The sequence below is a fragment of the Nilaparvata lugens genome, chromosome 11 (assembly GCF_014356525.2).
Source record: "Nilaparvata lugens isolate BPH chromosome 11, ASM1435652v1, whole genome shotgun sequence".
NCBI classification, from domain to species: Eukaryota; Metazoa; Arthropoda; class Insecta; order Hemiptera; family Delphacidae; genus Nilaparvata; species Nilaparvata lugens.
In genome coordinates, this window is record NC_052514.1 from 14276864 (window position 1) to 14295655 (window position 18792).

Consider the following 18792-nt stretch of genomic DNA (forward strand, 5'->3'; position numbering starts at 1 on the left):
CGATATGATTTCATTTAAAGTGAAATTTCAATTAGAGTATTCACATAATATACAAGTTATAAAGTAAAAGGTGAGTATCAATAAAGGCAAGGTAAAAGGGGAAATTGGGGCCCCATTACACCATAGAGGATATCTTTTTGGTGGAATTATTTGGTGGATCTATTTCCTCGGATTTTTTTCATTGCTAAAGGCCTGTTTTATAAGAATTGAATAGTATGTGAAAATTAAAACAGTCCTGACTCCTGAAAGATGCTGTTAGTTGTCCACGTTTAGACAAGCATAGACGTTGAAATACGAAGTAGATAAAGCAAGAAGTGAAAGATTTAGAGTAAAATATTATGAAACAAGCTTCATCAAAGCAATTTAATTACCAGATTCTATTAATTGTTAAACCATAAATTGTCATACATATTCATTACTCTCACGAACACAGAGAAGGAAAGTTATTATACCTACTGGATTTAGATGGAAGGGTAATATCAGATGGAACGAAAAATATATCAACATTTTTTTATTTACATGATATACAAAAGTATTTCATCGATTTACACATTTTTCATCTCATAAACTGAGAAATAAGAGCTTGAACTTCTTAATAAATTCGACTAGAAAAAAAACATTGAGTCAAGAGTATTTTTCGTCAAACTTCAATAACTAATCCATAAAAGAAACTCAAAAATTATAAACAAGATCAAAATAGTTTTACAACAATTAGATCGAAAAATGCAAATAAAAACGTTTTACTCAGTTCATACACTACTCAGAACGAGACTTTATATGTATAATACTATTAGTCTTACAATTGAAATAATTTATTAGCCTAAACGCTTTCATCATGAAACCCAAAACTGTGATCAATTGCTATGCATTAATTTTCGGCTATAAAACCCCTGAGATAGAGCTACATAGACACACATAAAAAACTTTACCCTGCAGGAACAGGAGCTTCAATAGATCAAAAAGCAGTCTAATTGGATAAATCGAAAGATTAATAGCAAATACAGACGTGGATGAAAGAAACTATACTAAACCTTTTTAGTATTATGATAATAGTTAAACTATTATTCATTATGATGGCTTTATTGTGACTTTACACTGGTTAAAGCTTAAAATAATAATAAATACAATGTGTTCAAATAAGAATTTAGAGTAATAATAAATATATACAGGGTGTTTCCGAACTCCCTACTAATATTCTAGGGCATTGCACCTGCGTAAGAAACATAACTAAATATTTTCAAACAGTTCGAAAGACCTTAGTTACTCACACAGCCAACAGCCACCATTTTGATTTTTAACTTAATATTTTTCTCTAAATAATGGCTGAAACCGTATGGGGATGAAACATAAATGATTGTGCAGAGTTTCATTCCCGTATATTCGGCCACAGTTTGGAACAGTTTGGAAATTATATTCAGTTATGTTTCTTATCCAGGAACAATGCCCTAGCTTGGAATATTGGTTGAGAGTTCGGAAACACTCTGTACATACTCACTGATCACTTTGTTCACTCCTTGATCTACCAATAAATTTCAGCTAATTGAGTTTTCAACCACCGGGTAAATACTGAGATTCCACATTTTAAAAAGAGCCATTTTGAAAATGTCAAAAAGAGAAACAAGAGACCATGACCATGCACGAATTATATTCAAACTAATTTACTTTTTTTCAAAAATTGATATTATTTACTTAACTTTGTTGAGGAATTCACTTCGAATAGGTAATGAAATTATTATAATAATAATAATGAAAAATGAATACTTGAAAACTCCTTCTTAATCAATTGATTACTTTCAACAGTGATATGCATTCCACGTTTCTGAAGTGAACAGTTCAATTAGAATTAATTCACATTCAATTTGAGATTTCATTAACTCATCATAATATCATTAATTCAAATTTAAAATTTAAATTATTCAATCACTGAAAACATCACAGATTAAAACAGCGAAATTGACATAAATATATTGAACAATCAGTTTCACAACGTCTACGACAAGTTCGTGATATTTGAAATTGTTATAAAAATGCGAATTCCACTACAAAACAGCACAAAAATAAAACACTTGAAACTAATAGTATTGTAGTATTTAGTATTACGTTTTTTCTTTTAATAGTAGATTCACAGTCTGTCACTTATTCTTGCCGTATCCATTTGAGTTTGTCCTTGCTGTGTCGTACAGTGTGATCAAACGCACAGTTTTTGTTGGAACAGTAGGTTCCAAATCTACACGGCTGCAATAAACAAAAAGTTTATTTTTAGTAAATCACTCATTGTAAGCTAGAAATATAGGATCGGCAGAAAATAACTGCCTAATAAATGAATTGCTAAGACGTAGATCAAGGCTACAGTTAGATTATGGAGAGAGTAGGAACAAAGCCAGCCCCTTCTGAGGTTCTCGAGGTTCAAATAAATTTTTATTTTTTATAATATATAGTACCAAATTTTTTATGAAAAGTTGTCGAACTGTTAAAACCTTGAACTCCCTGAATAAATCTTTTGTTGGAAAAAGTCTGGGTTTGCCTAGAATAGTTTTTAAAAGATGTTTTTGAATAATGCATTCAAAGCTCCCCCCCAAGCCCGTATGCCATATTGAAAAGCGGATTGAGCATACGAATAATAGATTAGTTTTAGCTATTTTTATATTGCTCAGTTGTCTAATTTGGTGAAATTTGTAGAAAAGGAATTTTAGTTTGAAACACATGTTATTAATTTGATTATCCCACCTTAAGTGTGGATCCAACAAGATACCCAGGTACTTAACTTTTTTTCTTTTTGAATTTTCTGACAAGAACAGCAGCTAAGAAGTCTATGGTCGTTACAGTTTAATCGATGGATTTTTATACTGTCTATTGTTCGTGGTTGAGTAAGGGAATTGGGTGAAAATAACATGAAGACGCTTTTAGTTGTGTTGAGGGTTAATATGTATTGATTAAGCCAAGAGAACGCCAATCTGAGTCCACTTTCCGCTGCAATTTTTACATCATCCCATGAGTTTTCAGTGAAAGTTAGAGCAGTGTCGTCTGCAAATGATATTATATCACAATTTCTTATATTTAATTTAAGGAGATCATTGATATAGATTAAGAACAAAATGGGAGATAGGACAGTACCTTGCGGCAGACCAAAATCAGTGAGTTTCATATTGCTTGTGTTGAGTATCTGAGATCGATTTCACAGGTAACTATTGAATAATATTAGTGGTATACCCCTAATCCCCAGGTGTTCCATTTTTTCCAGAAGTCGTTTTTTAGAGATAGTGTCAAATGCCTTGGCTAAATCCAAGAATACTGTCAACGTTTTTTTCTTATTATTAAAGTTTTTTGTTATAATTTGTAATAATCTGGTGATGGCATCCTCTGTAGATTACCGGCTGGAATCCATACTGGTTTTCATTAATAATGTTGAATTTATTCAGATAGCCCAATAATCTTTTTTTAATTATCTTCTCCATTACTTTGGCTAAATTATTCATCAGACTAATAGGACGGTAGTTGGTAGGGTTGGACGGATCAACTGATTTATGGATAGGAACAATTTTGGCAACTTTGAACTGTCTCGGAAAATGACCCACCTCGAAACATTTGTTGATGATACGTTTGAGAGGTTTTGTAATTGAGGGAGCAATCTTCTTTAGACAAGTAGCTGTTAGATTGTCCACTCCAGGAGCAGAATTACCTTTGAGAGAATTTATTGTGGCCAATATTTCCTCATCATCTGTATAAGCCAAAAAGAAGGAACTATACGATGGAATTGTAGTATCAACAAATGTATGTTGTATAGGGTTATCATTAATTAGTTTATTGGCATACAACTCACCTACATGTGCAAAATGGTGATTAAGAACATCGGACTCAATCTTAGGCGTACAAGTCTCTCTTTTAGTGTTGAGTAAATCATTTATACACTCCCATATTTTTTTCTAGTTTCCTTTGCATTTCGATAGTTTAGAAGTCATATTTACATTGTTTAATCATATTATTTAAGATGTTTCTATGATTTATATACTGCGATTTTAGAATGGAGTTGAAAGGCTGTTTTTTAAGAGTTTGGTACATGAGATCACGTTTCCTTATTGAAATAATTAGTCCAGTTGTAATCCAAGGCTTGAGAGGTTTCAGTTTGTGGGGTACTAGTTTCACATAAGTTTCCTTTTTTATCTCTGTATTTAATCTGTTCATGAAGTAATCGATCGCGTCATCAATACTCGAGTCAACCAATGCATCCAAATCCGACCAATTGCAATTTTTTTAATTCTTTATTAGATTATTATAGTGTAAAAATTCCTTGTTATCTGTTGTTTGTTGTGTCATTTTTACATTTTCATACAAGCCCAAATTCATGCAAGTTAAATAGTGATCAGTTACACTTGTTTTTATTACCGAGCCAATTGTTGTATCACTGGAAAAATAACTATTTTTAAAGAAAAAGTGGTCTATACATGATTGGGAACCGTTTGACTCACGCGTGGTCTTGTTTATAAAAGATTTGGAACCATTTGAAGAAAGTAAATTAAAATATTCGTTTGTTACGTTGGTGTTTCGGTTTAAATAAATGTTGATATCGCCAGTTATTATTATGTTCGGACTGTTAGTTTTGTTTAGGTAATCAATGCACTCATTCAAACTATTCAGGAAAATAGTTAGATTAGAAGAAGGTGACCGATATATAGCGACAATAGTTAATCTGATATTTGATTTCTGTATGACATCAAGTATTAGAGAATTTGATTCCAATATGTCATAGTTTATACATTCAATTTTCAAGATATTTTTACTAAACACGCAAATTCCATCACATTTATTTAAGTTACCCGGAACGCTTTGAACCGAATAATCATTTAAATTATAATTGAAAAGGTTATTATCAACAACCCAGGTTTCGCTCAGGACAATTATATCAAATTTTGTTTCACAGTTTTGTATAATGTAAGCAAAATCATCAAAGTTTCGATTCATGCTCCTTATATTCATGTGGCAAATATTAAAAAAGTTGTCACATAATTTATCAACATAATCATGAGGCTTAAAGTTGAAAATATCATCTACTTCTATCGTTTCATAAGATTCCAATAAGAGTTCATCTTCAAAGTTGTTGATCAGTACCATAGAAAATTTTAAGAAAAGGAGAGGTCAAGGAGGTTGAGGTGAGAAGAAGAAAAAAACTAAATTTAACAAAAAATGTCTTGGTGGCGCAACGAAGACCACAAGAAACAGTAAGAAATAAAAAATGAAATGTCTTCCTATATTTTTAGTAGAGTATCAACGTTAGTAGACAAAAGGTTGATCACTCACAGGTGTATGATTCAAAGTGGTGGGGGGAACGCCAGCGTGACGTCACGTGTAGTAAAAATGTTCTAGAGTAACCACACTGAGCATACAGTTTATTCACTGTATCTTCAAATATATCGTCGTATAATCTCCTCAAGATTGACCTAGAACTTTAAAATTATCCATACTTATAGCGAATGAATCACCGATTCTAATGATGTTGTTAAATATTTCAGTTCATTCAACTTTTATGAATAAAATGAAGTTGAAAGTTTTTCATGAATCTAAAAACGTGACACGAAAAAGTTAATAAGCTGGAAAAGCGTTAGTAGACAATGTTATACTATTATAATTTCAGATTAACCCTTAAAAAATCTTGATAAACCAATGCATCGCAATAAACCGATAAACCGATCCCGATAAATCCGATGAATTTCATTCATTGTAAATGCACTGAACACATGCTGGTATCGAGCACATGTTCTACGAGAATCAAAATATCTCATCGCCGAAATTCACAAGCTGATGTATAGCCAACTACAAAATATAAACACGACCTAGAAGATGAAGAAACCTTAAGGGTTTGAAAGGGAAGGTTAGGAGGTGGGGTTTTTGCTTCTATATGGCAAAATGATTGTATTATTCAAATGTTTTAATAATTATTGTAAAGCAGAAACAGAAAGCTTGCATGTCAGAAAATGTTCGTGTTATATAATTTGACTATACGACACCATATGATTTTCAAGAATGTGATATTCTGCCTACTCTGTACTACAGCCTACGTCACGGCTGCAGTTCCCCCACTCCAATTGCATTTCAACGAAAATACTATAGATGAGTGACCAACCTTCTGTCTACTAACTTTGGTAGAGTATGCTGTAATGAGAATCATATGTTTATTTGTTCTGCAAACAGCTGTTTAACGGCTTGATTTCATGCATGGAAACAGCTGAGATTGAATGACTAGCCGATGACGAAAATATTATAACATAGTCTAAGATAAACTACTATTAATAGACGAGTGGTTTTTGCCAATATGAACCAACCTTAGGGTGGAAGAAAGGACAGGCGGCATTGTTGCAGTTGGGGAAGAAGCGGCAGTGCGTTGTGGTGGCTGGAGTGACGTGGATGGGGGTGGCGAGGGGCAGAGACAGCTTGGAGGGGGGGTGGCGGTAGGCGCAGTCGCGTCGGGTGCAAGCCACTCCGAACTTGCATGGCGGGGTGCTTGAACAGACACTGATCGCCGTACTTGCACAACGGAAACATGCTGAAACAAATCATACACAAAATAATCTCATTCATTGAACGAAAATACAAATATTGATACATGGTCATAAGTACACACAGCTATTTTTCCATTTATAAAATGAAAATAAATATAGTACCCATAATGTTTGAAAGACCTTTTTCGCCCCACTTGGATGTAATGAGCTGGTTTTCGTGCGTCATATGGAGGCCGAAAATGACTGTTTTCTGACCAGGCCGGTAAAAGTTTTACGGCCCTAGGGCTGTAAAATAACCTTGAAGTCAGCTGATTCTGATTTGATGTGAACGTGTTTACAAAATGGTTTATGAAACGGAATCAGTTTATGCTTCTAGAGTTGAATAAGTATTCTGCAATAAGATAATATCATTTTATTTGGATGAATAGATTTATATATTATAAATTATTCAAATTCGATTTTCAGAGTAGGATAGAACTTCTAACCTAAACTTCCGAAGTCAACGACAACAAGCATTGTTGACGTTGACATTCAGATTGGCCAAATTTCAGTGCTAAAACAGCTGATCAAAAAATTTTTCATTATTTGTGTTTATATTCAAGAATCAAAACATTTATAATAAAATCATCTTATTGTCAATTGGAAGAATAAAAAGTATAAACTCAACCTCTTACATAATTGAACATAATCTTTTAGGTTATTTAGACAAATCAGAATAAAAAATAAAAATACTTGGACAATTTCCTGATATTCAGATTACCTCAGATTGCTAGAGCTATGACCTTCCTTTGCTTTCGGAAGTGCCTAATAAACAATAAATTATTCTCATATTTATATTGTTTATTTTTCTGTGTGGCGAAAAATAACGTTCTCACCATGGGCAAAAATGTGTTTCTGGCTCTCAATCTTTTCTAGTCCTCGGCCTACGGCCTCGGACTTGAAAACCGATTTCGAGCCAGAAAAGTCTCATTTTCGGCCCTAGGTGCGAAATATACTATTACATCTTGATAAAAACACAATAACTTCTGAAAAATATTAAAAAATTAAAATGCATTATATATAAATAGTATAAGGGCCGGTTTCCGAGCTCGGGATATATAAGATCTGGACTTACAGAATCCAGGACTAAAATAAGCGCTCGGGTCTAAATTGACTTTCTGAGTCACGATTTTATCTTCTAAACTCCGGAGTCTATTGAGTTTTCGACTTATTTGAGTCCAGGACTTTAACGCAGTAAACATGAGTTGTATTGTTGGCATTATAGCAAAACGCATAATTCTGATACAATTTTATTACAAAATGAACTTTTTATCTACTCCAAAACAATAACTGAATTGTGTTTGGACGATTTTTGATAAATCCTTCACTCGGAAAGAGGCGAGAATCTAATTCACGTCCTGGACTTATAAGCCCTTCACTCAGAAAGCGAAATTATGAACTCCAGGGTCTAACGTGATCTCTAAACTCCAGAGTCTATTTAAGTCCTCGACTACGTTAACGCTCTGACTCGGAAAGCCAATTTTCTGACTCCAGAGTTCAAAGCCAGTTAAAGTCTAGAACTTAGCTAAGTCCCGAGCTCGGAAACCGGCCCAAGTGTTTGCAACGGTTTTATTCGGTCTATAAAGCACTCGTAAAATGTTTAAGACACTCCCTTCTCTAGCTCGTGTTTCAACTTACATCTATAGCCAGTTTCACACATATCGAATTTGGACGTTCGATTTTTTGCCGTCCTTATGAATACTATCAGATTAAACAAAACTTGACAAACATCATCAGTTTGACATCATATGTGTAATATAATAGAACTCATAAGGACGGCAAAAAATCGTACGAACAAAGATCGATGTGTGTGTGTAGCTAGCGTTACTCGTGTTTTAAAGACCCTCATTATAAAACTGTTGCTTAGACTACTATAATACTTCCAAAATTGTGAATATATTGACCACAGAAAAGAAAAACGACGTAAGTCGATTGAAGCTGGATTTCCACACACCAGTGACAGTGGAAGTGACCGGAACTGTAATGCCCGGTTGCAGAGTCGCAACATAAAGTCACCCATAGTTAACAGAGCCATTAGTTAACAACTCGCCCATAAATAGATGTTCGTTGCAGAGTCGTTTGCCAGACCCCTTTTAACTATGGCTCTGATAAGGCACACACATAAGTCACACTGCTGCTCATACCACTTTTTGCGTGGTATGCTTCTATCCAACTAATGTAATTAGCAACGGGTAGAGAATCACTGTGAACAGTTCTTCCAAACCTCCAGCAGGATGACGTCACAACATGGCGCTTGTTCTTATCATAACACTGCTGTCTGCTTATTTGTGTTGTTTATGTTTGGAGGTTACGAATCAAGATCGTAAACTGCAGACTAATTTGTAATTATTTCAGTTAGTTTGATTTTTGATAGCTAAATGAATGAATTAAGTAAAATAAAATTAGAGGTAGAAGTAAAATAAGTGTATTGTATTGTATGTATTATTGTATAATATTAATTTTAATTTTTTTTTACCAGAATTATTCATTGCCTTCTGGCATTTTGATATATCTTGGAAGCAAAGCAGCCAGTTTACAAGATATATTTCTAATGACTCTGCATACGGTGCTTATTATTAAAATTAATAATAATTGATTATTCAAATTTATTAAATTATACAATTTATCAAAAATTGTATTACATCTTCGTTCAAGCTACTCGAATAGTCAATGATATTTCATCCAGTTTATTCACACTTTATCTACAGTTTCAAATAATTAACGTTATTATGTCATCAATTATTATGTATGACCATTTTCCTCTGTCTTTTAAAACATGCAAACAAGTCAACATAACCTTAAAATACACTTGGCGCGAATGTATAGTGGGTTTATAAGCACGATTTTGGGCATTTAAATAAAGAGCACTTTTAGTTATTGGTAGCCTCAGATGACGTCATCTGCTTGTAGGTTTTTCGTCTCTGCAACGGAAAAACCTGTTTGTTGGCGCGCTGTTACCTATCGGCAGAGCAATAGCTAACAGAACGTCTCTGCAACGAAATTGGCCTGTTAAATAGTTAAGTCCGCGCTGTTAACTATGGGCGACGTTATTTGTCGACTCTGCAACCGGGCATAAGAATATTATTTCCATCAGTTGCAATGGGATTATAAATACTCGCCACCAGGCCGTGCTCAGTGGGAACAGTCCAATTGGAGATTATATTTTAACTGTGACTGTTGTGTGGGAATCCAGCCTGTTAAAACAAATTTGTAACTGCCATCTTCATGAATTGCTATTTCTTTAAAATATTATTATGACATGACACCATAAGTGTGGATGTTGACTGAAGATTAAGGTGAGAGAGCTTACTTGCACATGGTAGTGGGATGGAAAAGTGCTCTTACTTCCATCCCACTACCATGTGCAAGTAAGCTCTCTCACCTTAATCTTCAGTCAACATCCACACTTATGGTGTCATGTCATAAATAATATTTTAAAGAAATAGCAATTCATGAAGATGGCAGTTACAAATTTGTTTTAACAGGCTGGATTCCCACACAACAGTCACAGTTAAAATATAATCTCCAATTGGACTGTTCCCACTGAGCACGGCCTGGTGGCGAGTATTTATAATCCCATTGCAACTGATGGAAATAATATTCTTATGCCCGGTTGCAGAGTCGACAAATAACGTCGCCCATAGTTAACAGTGCGGACTTAACTATTTAACAGGCCAATTTCGTTGCAGAGACGTTCTGTTAGCTATTGCTCTGTCGATAGGTAACAGCGCGCCAACAAACAGGTTTTTCCGTTGCAGAGACGAAAAACCTACAAGCAGATGACGTCATCTGAGGCTACCAATAACTAAAAGTGCTCTTTATTTAAATACATTCGCGCCAAGTGTATTTTAAGGCTATGTTGACTTGTTTGCATGTTTTAAAAGACAGAGGAAAATGGTCATACATAATAATTGATGACATTATAATAACGTTAATTATTTGAAACTGTAGATAAAGTGTGAATAAACTGGATAAAATATCATTGACTATTCGAGTAGCTTGAACGAAGATGTAATACAATTTTTGATAAATTGTATAATTTAATAAATTTGAATAATCAATTATTATTAATTTTAATAATAAGCACCGTATGCAGAGTCATTAGAAATATATCTTGTAAACTGGCTTCTTTGCTTCCATGATATATCAAAATGCCAGAAGGCAATGAATAATTCTGGTAAAAAAAAATAAAAATTAATATTATACAATAATACATACAATACAATACACTTATTTTACTTCTACCTCTAATTTTATTTTACTTAATTCATTCATTTAGCTATCAAAAATCAAACTAACTGAAATAATTACAAATTAGTCTGCAGTTTACGATCTTGATTCGTAACCTCCAAACATAAACAACACAAATAAGCAGACAGCAGTGTTATGATAAGAACAAGCGCCATGTTGTGACGTCATCCTGCTGGAGGTTTGGAAGAACTGTTCACAGTGATTCTCTCCCCGTTGCTAATTACATTAGTTGGATAGAAGCATACCACGCAAAAAGTGGTATGAGCAGCAGTGTGACTTATGTGTGTGCCTTATCAGAGCCATAGTTAAAAGGGGTCTGGCAAACGACTCTGCAACGAACATCTATTTATGGGCGAGTTGTTAACTAATGGCTCTGTTAACTATGGGTGACTTTATGTAGCGACTCTGCAACCGGGCATTACAGTTCCGGTCACTTCCACTGTCACTGGTGTGTGCAAATCCAGCTTCAATCGACTTACGTCGTTTTTCTTTTCTTTGGTCAATATATTCACAATTTCCAAATTGTGAATATATTGACCAAAGAAAAGAAAACGACGTAAGTCGATTGAAGCTGGATTTGCACACACCAGTGACAGTGGAAGTGACCGGAACTGTAATGCCCGGTTGCAGAGTCGCTACATAAAGTCACCCATAGTTAACAGAGCCATTAGTTAACAACTCGCCCATAAATAGATGTTCGTTGCAGAGTCGTTTGCCAGACCCCTTTTAACTATGGCTCTGATAAGGCACACACATAAGTCACACTGCTGCTCATACCACTTTTTGCGTGGTATGCTTCTATCCAACTAATGTAATTAGCAACGGGGAGAGAATCACTGTGAACAGTTCTTCCAAACCTCCAGTCGGATGACGTCACAACATGGCGCTTGTTCTTATCATAACACTGCTGTCTGCTTATTTGTGTTGTTTATGTTTGGAGGTTAGGGCCGTCCACGTCCGTCTTGGCAGTTCAAGATCTAGCCACATTTACACCAACTGTGCAGCCAAAGCAGATGCAGAGAGGAGTTTTTTCCATCCACTCTTCCTTCCAGCTTCCTCCTATGGAAAAATTTTCATCGCTCAGTTGCTCTTCCATGCACGCGCATGGGTGGATGCCTTGACTTCAACCGACCCAAATCCAGAAGATCTCCATGGATGATTGGAAGTGCCCTGCTACTCTTAATCTTTTCGTAATCGATTTCATGGACAAGAGCAGAAGACCTACGCAACCCCGGTGGAGCGATATTGCTGAGAACTGAGAGCCAGTATATGGGGGGGGGCTTCTAATTGTCCCAGTGATTAAACGTGTGGTTCAGTTGTGCATTGACTCTATTCACATGGGCACTATTCAACCATATAGCAGCACAATATTCAGCGGTGGGATACACCAAACCCAAAGCAGAACAGCGCAAAGTTGTAGACAAAGCACCTCATGTAGTGCCACAATTCTCAATGTTCATTCAATATTCAATAAACTTGTATGTTTTCTACTGTTTATTATTTGGAATCTTTAGTATTTATTATGCTGGATCACTCCTTCTGTTTCATATTCTTGTAAAATTAAAATACTTGGCAGAAGCCAAAAATTCATGTTTCAATAATTTTGAAATACGTTGCGGACATGCAACAATTCTTAAAATGATAAATTCTTGTAACATGAGTATATTAGAATGATAACTACCTGCAGGCTAATCAGGGAATCTAGTGAAAATCACATAAAATTGAGAGCAATAAAGGGATTGATTATTTATCTCTTTTTTGTATAGGGCTACTTGTAATATAAATATAAAGAAAAAGAAAAATCTCAGTACCCTTTTAGAAATATTTTATCACAACATGTTTTGGACATTTATGCCATTCATAGTGATATCACTTGAAAATGGCATCAATGACCGAAACATGTTGTGATAAAATATTTCTAAAAGGGTACTGAGATTTTTATATTTATTTGGGTTGGCACGCCTGATGTGCTAGGTGAAACTGTGGTTAACGTCGGCTCTGAGTTAATTTTCAATTTCAAATAGTTTAAAGTTAAATTGATGTTGTTTTTGCTATGAGTGAAACTATAAGTTGTGTTGTGTTGTAGATGCAAAATAATTATAAATACTTTTCATCTTATCTCTTTGTAGTGTGAAAAGTTTGTTACGACGGTGAGGTTAGGTTGGGTTTCTTGAGTGACTTATTGCTGCTGGGAAAAAGTTGGCGCCTTTTTGGTCCCACCGGTGTATTGTGATAAGTACAGTTTTGTTATCGATTCTTTGACTGACTGTGTAACGGTTTGGATTGCTACGAACATTTTTCACAACGGCGATAAAGGATAAGAGCTTATCAATGATAGTTATGGGAGCGGTACACTGTATATAGTGAGCTGAAGCATTTACGGAATCTTATTATCTCATCTCCTGTTTTTGTTATCTGTCGTTCGAGTGTCAGCTGTGTTATTGACACTTGTTGATTCCACCCATTTCGTAACTATAGACTATGAACGATTAATAAATAATATGAACTCAGAAATAAAATCATGTAAAACATCCAAGGGCAACTCAGCGATTCTGTATAAGGGATTCAAGTTCAGAAAGGCTTCAACTAGTAAGGGTGATGTTTGGCGATGTTTAGCAAAAGGGTGTTCTGTCTCACTCATAACAAACAACGATTTGTCTATTGTGCGGGATGTTTCGGGGTCGCACTCGCATGACTCGGTGGAGGACAACGAAGATAATGTGTTACTGACTTCAGCACCAGACACACACGATCTTTCCAAGCAGACAGATCTTGAACGGGAGAACGAGCGATTGAGAGCGCGGATGGAAGTACTTGAGGAGCAGTGGAGCGCCGCTATAAATCGTTCAATGGAGCTGGACATCCGTCTCATGGAAATGTCATCGTCCGAGTCGCAAGTGCAGAAGAACGAGGAAAATGTTTCTCCAACGTCGCATGGCAGCGCCCTCATCGACCGATTGAGCGCCTTTCTCAGATCAGAGCTCCTTGCTGATGCTGATATAGATTGTTTTTGTAATTACCTTACTGAATCTTTCCCAGGCAATTACATAGTCTTACCGGCAGTTACAACAATGATTATTAACGATGAAGGAGCGGATTTATCGTTTCTGAATAGAATAGTTGAGCAGAATAATGTTATTGTTTTTATCGTAAATGATAGTCTTCAAGCAGGATCTAATAACGGATGGTCAGGCTCACATTGGAGCATATTACTGTATGACAATGCCCAAAAACGTTTTTATAGTCTAGACTCAATGGGTAGTTATAATGATAGGTTTTCCACAGCATTGATTGGAAAAGTGAGCTCTATATTCAATACTAATGAACTGATTAAACTGCCCTGTATTCAACAAACTAACAATTTTGACTGTGGGATATTTGCTTTGTATTTCATAGAAGAGGTATTTAAATTTCGCAGAATAAATAGGGCAAAATTTTTTAAGGAGAGCCTATTGGGAAATTCTCATTTTGATGCTTTTGGGTATAGATGAAGATTGCTTAGTAACGTATGTAAGTTTTTAAAACCCAAGTCAGATACTTACGTTAAGTCGCATGTATCATCACACAGATCGACGATTGATGTGGCTAATTGTTCCACTTCTGAGATTACCGCAAATCACGCAAATAATTATGAAATTGATCAGAGGAATCTGAGGGCGGATAGGAGAAAACGTACCAAGGGAGTAGTGAAAATTTTTGGGAGTAGCCATGGCCGTGACATTGTTAATTGCTTTGAATCTGATTTCAAGCATTCAGTCAGTGGATTAGTTAAACCAGGGGCGAAATTCAATTCGATTGCAACTAACATCATGAGTGATAGTAAGGATCTCAACAAAAGCGATCATGTAATTATTATGGGAGGGGCCAATGATGTATATGATGTAATGATGTATATGGGCAATCAGTCTTCAGTCTTTCTAAAAGGTTTACTGCCTCTTCTTCATGTGATGAATTTCACAAATGTCCTTGTTACCACCGTACCTATCCGATATGATCTTCCTGACTGGTCCTGTGTGAACCGCGAGATACGAAAAATCAATGGTAAAATAAAAAGATTTTGTGACAAAATTAATCATGTACGAATTATTGATATCACTGACCTTGAGAGGGACAAGTTCACAAGGCATGGGCTGCATTTAAATAGAAAAGGAAAGATTGCAGTCGCAAAAAAAAATGTTATTAACGAAACACATGATAAAGATGCAGCCATAAGTTTAGGATTTCATAGCTTTATGCGAAACTAGATTACGGTTCTGCTTGTGGAAAGCGAGAAATTAAACGATTAGTTAGGCAGGACCAAAGAGCTCAATTAATAGAGAATAATATAAATAAAACAGTTAACATGAATTATAGGGATGATTATGCCATATCTTGTCAGACTGAAAAATATAATAATTCGGTCAGCTTTACAACTAATAGGCCTACGTATAACCTCTATGATTTTCCAATTGGTAGTACTTGCAACAATCAATTTCGGTCTAAATCAAAGTCAGCTTCTCTGATGGTCAAGGTTGTCCACCAAAACATACGTTCGTTGAGCAATAAAATAGATAGATTGGAAATATTCATTGACTTGGAAAAACCAGACTTTCTCATACTGACTGAGCATGGCCTAAAAAATAATGAACTGGGTTGTATCAATATAGAAAATATGCATCTCATTGATTGTTATTGTAGAGTTAACAAGAGCATGGGTGGTGTTGCAATTTTTCACAAAATAATCTGCAATAAACAGCTCCGAAATATTTCTGAACTAAATGTGAGTGATCTCTGTGAGGAGGGTTGCATCGAACTAGCATGTTGTAAATTCAATATAAATAAGGAACCATACGTGCTCCTAGGTGTTTACCGGCCTCCTAATGGTAACATACATTTGTTTTTTAACAATTTTATAAATGTTTTAGAATATCTGTCGATCAATATTGGAACTAAATTAATATGTGCAGGAGATTTTAATGTTGATTTTTTGGTTGACTCTTTACAACGTAGAACTTTCTTGAATATTTTGGATCAATTCAATTTGGAATATAACGTCAGAGTTCCCACTAGGATAACAGTAACCAGTAAAACGGCTATAGATAATATAATCACCAGCTCTACATTAATGCATAAGAATATTAACGTCATAGATTCTTGGCTTTCTGATCATACAGCCCAGTCCATTGAATTGCATCTAACAAAAGATATTCGTATGGGCCAACCAAAGAATGTTACACGCACCACCTTCCGTAATTGTAGTGTTCATAATCTGGCCAATTTGAGAGCGGTTTTGTCTGGAATAAATTGGAATTTCATTACCGAGGAAAATGACACAAACAGAAAATACGGGTTATTCCATTGCACCTTCCTCCACTACTACAATATTCATTGCCCTGTCATGACCAAAGCTCTATCCTCAGTTAGGAAGTCGCGTAGTACTCATTGGATAACACAAGAAATTAAGCAAATTGGACTATTGCTTAAATTTGCAACGGGAAATGCGCATTCTATTCCCAATTTCAATTTATCCCTCATTAAAAACATAAAAATGTATTACGATCAGTTAGTAAGTGAAGCTAAAAAACGTTACTATGGAGATATGATAAAAAAGTCATCAAATAAATCTAGAACAAGTTGGAATTTAATTAATCAATTTAGAGGTAAATGTACTGGAAAGAAAATTGAATCTTTAGCGCTTGATATTGAAAACGTACTTATGACTAACCAAGAGGAAATTGCAGCTGAATTCAATAGCTTCTTTGCGACTACTGCTCAAAGAATAAATAAGAAAATGAAGAAAACACAACACTTATCTAATAGTACTCCTGATAGCGTTCCTAGCTCCCATATTTTGCCGCCTGATCACTTTATTCTAACACCTACAAATGAAGAGGAAATCTCACGCATAATCAATAACTTCAAGCCAAAAAGTAGCACAGGACATGATGACATCCCGTTGAGGGTATTAAAGATCTGTTGTGAGGCGATTGCCCAGCCGCTTGTTTGCATTATCAACTCCATGTTCGAAAGCGGGGTATTTCCCAAAATTTTGAAGATTGCCAAGGTACTTCCACTTTTCAAAGAGGGCAGCAAACATGACATTAACAATTATAGACCTATTTCGTTATTGACAGCTTTTTCAAAGATTTTTAAAACGGTGATTCTTACTAGACTGGTGACTTATCTCTCTGAACATAATCTAATTTCACCAAACCAGCATGGATTTGTAAAGAACAGGTCAACTAGTACAGCCCTCATCGAGGTTTTTGAAGGTATAATAAAAGATATCGAAGGTGGCAACTACACTTCTGGAGTAATGCTCGACCTCTCTAAAGCTTTCGAGTGTGTATATCATCAGTTGCTTTTGGAAAAGTTAACTAGGCTTGGTTTAAGAGGAAAGGTGCATGATTTAATAAGATCTTACCTTTCTGATCGGTATCAGTATGTTTCAATCCATGGTAGTGACGGACAAACAGCTTCAAACCTAATCAGAATATCATCAGGGGTACCACAGGGATCTATTCTGGGACCACTTCTCTTTATACTGTACATAGATGACATCTGTTCACTTGTTCCTCTTAATAAACTTACCTTATATGCGGATGACACATCTTTAATTTTTTCACACAAAAACTTGAATGAGATGGAGATTAATTGTAACTTGATATGCAATAGAGTAGTTCAATTTTTCAACTCACTTTCCCTCACAGTTAACTCAAAGAAGAGTAGTCTCATTGACTTCAGCCGAAGACATAACGCTTTTGAACCTCAGTTGTACATAGGGGACGATGTTATTAGCAATACAGAGTATGTAAAATTACTTGGTTCAAAGTTTGATTCAAAACTTGCATGGGATGAGCATGTAAATTTTATTATCGACAAGGTCAGTAAAGGCTTATTTGTTATCAGAAACATTGTGAGACTTGTTCCAATGTCAGTTTCAAGAATGGTATATTTTTCACTGTTCTATTCACATGTGGCTTATGGCATAGAGTTGTGGGGAAGCACTGCAGAGTTACACTTTTTAAAAATATTTAGACTACAAAAAAGAGCAATCCGCTACTTGGCGGGGCTGAAGTCCAATGATTATTGTAAACAGGCTTTTGTTGACTTAAATATACTTACGCTACCATCAATTTATATATTCAAACTCTTAATTTTCACTCACAAGCACTTATCAGATCTGAATACAATTGCTGATATCCACACTTATAACACCAGAGGGAGGAATAAACTGTCTTTGAGACAACACCGACTGCATCTGTACGAGAAAATGCCCTCTTTTATTGGAGCGAAATTGTTTAACGACTTACCTACCGAGCTGCAGTCCTTGTCTGATATAAAAATTTTCAAGAGTAAAGTGTATAAATTCCTGGTTTCACAAGCCTACTACAGTGTGAAGGATTTTAGTGATAGGAGGTAGCATAGTTTGTAGGTAGGCCTACTCTAGTCTTCCATGTGTGCTTTTTATTGTGTATTTATTATTGTTACTTATTAAGACCTGACGTTATTCAACTGTATATTATAAAGTGTACTGTGTTGAATAAAAAGATTATCTTATCTTATTTTTCTTTATATTTGGATTGATTATTGTACATTTGTATTTATTACATGATGAGATTCCAATGTATAAATAATGTACAATTACGACTCATAATATAGTTGGGAAGTAGTCGTAGCATGGTACATTGAGAAGACGTAGCAAACAATACTTTTGTTGAAAATACCATAGGAATTAGAAAAATGTCAAGTGATATTGAACATTTTGAGGTTGAGTAGTAGAGAGAGCTTAGAAGTCCTTTTACTCAGCCAAATGAATACTATTTTTCATTTCAACAGTCTTCCAGAGCTCAAGCTTACTTTTCTGGAAATGTAATTCAATTAGTCTATATTATTATAAACACTATTAATACAGAGTCCGGCAGTGAATCGGGCGATTTTTAAATAACTGTTAAAAGTCAATATAGTTGTGAACAAACCTTTCATTTGTATCACCGTAATGTACATAGAAAAGCATTATTATTTAATT

At 35.1% G+C, this 18792-nt stretch overlaps 1 long non-coding RNA gene across 1 annotated transcript; it reads right to left on the reverse strand.

Moving 5' to 3' along the window:
- Positions 1–496: 496 nt before the first annotated feature.
- Positions 497–9940, reverse strand: LOC120348898. The gene is made up of 3 exons (XR_005572465.1): positions 9844–9940; positions 6318–6538; positions 497–2235 (listed from the first exon to the last, which is right to left on the reverse strand). It is a non-coding gene; the product is annotated as an uncharacterized LOC120348898 (long non-coding RNA).
- Between the last annotated feature and the right edge of the window lie 8852 nt (positions 9941–18792).